This window comes from Gekko japonicus, unplaced genomic scaffold (genome assembly GCF_001447785.1).
Source record: "Gekko japonicus isolate JY-2015 unplaced genomic scaffold, Gekko_japonicus_V1.1 scaffold2362, whole genome shotgun sequence".
Lineage (NCBI taxonomy): Eukaryota > Metazoa > Chordata > Lepidosauria > Squamata > Gekkonidae > Gekko > Gekko japonicus.
The window spans coordinates 26,875-29,465 of NW_015174342.1; the positions used below are offsets into that span (position 1 = coordinate 26,875).

Sequence of the window (2,591 nt, forward strand, 5' to 3'; positions counted from 1 at the left end):
GACACACTTCCGGTGATGTCAGGGGGTGTGGCATATGCTAATGAGTTATGCTAATGAGTTCCCCTAGCTCTTTTTCTACGAAACGACCCCTGCTATTAGCCTTGGTTTAACCCAAAATAGCTTTAATTTGGTGGTTTGTCTGAAGATGTAGCTCAGTCCGTGGACAATTCAAGCAGAGTACACCCATCCCCTCCCACACCCACACACTTCCAGGCCCAGCTGGTGATGCAGGGTTGTCAACGCTGGAGATTTGAGGGTGGAGCCTGAGAGACTGGGGTTTAGGGAGGGCATAATACCAGGCAGCCCACCTTCCAAAGCAGCCATTTTCTTCTCCAGGAGAAGGGGAATAAATGTTATAAACAAATAAATAAATAGATCCTATTTGGAGCCGCGAACAAGAGGAGACAGGGAATCTGGTGAACACAAAAGGGGTATCTTACAATGATAGGGTTCTGTCACAATAGTAATGGATACTTCCTAGGTCCTTCCCATTCTTGTACATATTTTGATACTCTTGTTTGCATATAAAAATTGATTGTGATGACCAGATGGAGGAGTAATAAACTGAAAGCAAATTAGATTAATTCAAGGCTATCCACATGTGGGAAAACCAAGGAATTTTCATCATCTTCTTGGCGTGGAACAGTGGTCACTGGGTGTGTGTGGGTCTGGGGGAGGTACTGGTGAATTTCCTGCATTGTGCAGGGAGTTGGACTAGATGACCCTGGAGGTCCCTAGGAATGTGTGTTTGTGCGTCCTCAACTTGGCACTACACCCAGATCCTCAGGATTGACAGCTGTCAAAAATGTTTGAGAAATGCTCTTTTTAATTCCATGTCCGTAGTTAAACTCTGAGGAGTACCTTAGTGCCTGTCTGAAATGCTCTGCAGGTGCATGGCTGAAAGAGTCTTTTCCTCATATACAAGACTGCAGCCTCCCGCTGCAGACGAATTCAGACTGCCCCGTATCCCTTGCTTCTGAAAGGAGAGCCTGGCAGCTGCTCCTTCGGTCTCCTAACTGGCAAAAGAGGAGGAGGTCGTGTGGTGGCCATGGGGGGAAGGGGGGGAGGGCTCTGTTGAACCTGCTTTCCAGGCCGAGGACTGTCCGGCCCCCCACTCTGGCCTCTCGCAGAGATTCTTTATGCCCCAACTGCCCAACATCAGACAAAAAGGAGGACACAAGCTTTAAAATAAAGATCGGTAGCGTGTAAAGCGGTGTTCTCCCCAAAGGTCTCTTATTTGGAAACCTGCCAGACGGAGGCTGTCCTTCTGTGCCAGGTGAACGGAGACCCCCTGCTGCTTGGCGTTTCGACTCGACGGGCAAGACACAGAAGGAGATGAACAGCACAGGGTGATGTAACAGAAAGTAAAGTGTTTATAAATCTGATGTGTGGATAACTCAGGTGCTCTTTTCTCTCCCAGAGCACACCTGGCCACAGAGCCTGCCGACACACACCAGGCAGGAATGGCCGGGCCCTGAACAGGATGCTTATTATCACCACCTAAAATAAGCTTGCTTCCCTTAACTGACTCCGCAAACCCTAACTAAAAAGCCCAATAAAGGCCTGGCTAAGCTGACGCTCCTGTCCAGAGCCACAAAATTCCCTTTCTGGGGGGTGTGTGTCTCTTCCCCCTTTTTAAACTGAGGCTGGCTCAGCCCCTCCCATCCAGGGGAGTTCCATGAGCTCTGGTTGGCTGATAATCCCTTAGATTTGCATGAGGCCTAAATCACAGGGATTGGTGGACTTTTAAGGTGAATTGCCACAGTATTCCATGTGAAGAGGCAATTGTGGGGCTTTTCCCCAGCTTTCACCCTACCCTACCTCTGATCAAGAGAGAGATCTTGGAGTTGTAGTAGATAACTCACTGAAAATGTCGAGACAGTGTGTGACTGCAATAAAGAAGGCCAATGCTATGCTGGGGATTATTAGGAAGGGTATTGTAAACAGATCAGCCAATATCATAATGCCGCTATATAAATCAATGGTGCGACCTCATCTGGAATACTGTGTGCAATTCTGGTCACCACACCTTAAAAAGGATATTATAGCTTTGGAAAAAGTGCAGAAAAGAGCAACCCGAATGATAAAAGGGTTGGAACACTTTCCCTATGAGGAAAGGTTAAAGCGCTTAGGGCTCTTTAGCTTGGAGAAAAGACGACTGAGGGGTGACATGATCGAGGTTTATAAGATTATGCATGGGAAAGAGCAGGTAAAGAAAGAGGTACTTTTCTCCCTTTCTCACAATACAAGAACCCGTGGGCACTCCATGAAATTGCTGAGCGGTCGGGTTAGAACGGATAAAAGGAAGTACTTCTTCACCCAAAGAGTGATTAACACTTGGAATTCACTGCCACAGGAAGTGGTGGCAGCTACAAGCATGGACGGCTTCAAAAGGGAATTAGATAAGCATATGGAGCAGAGGTCCATCAGTGGCTATTAGCCACAAGGTATAGATAGGGACTCTGGGGCAAGTGATGCTCTGTCTTCTTGGTGCTTGGGGGGGGTCAACAGTGGGATGGCTTCTAATGTCCTGGCCCCACTGCTGGACCTCCTGATGGCACTGGTATTTCTGGCCACTGTGGGATACAGAG

General features: G+C 47.9%; 1 protein-coding gene across 1 annotated transcript in view; it reads left to right on the forward strand.

Moving 5' to 3' along the window:
• The window catches only part of PPP2R2C (protein phosphatase 2 regulatory subunit B, gamma), a gene marked incomplete at its 5' end in the record, with an annotated part of 28,983 nt that overhangs the window by 19,011 nt on the left and 7,381 nt on the right, over nt 1-2,591 (forward strand). The window lies entirely within an intron of this gene.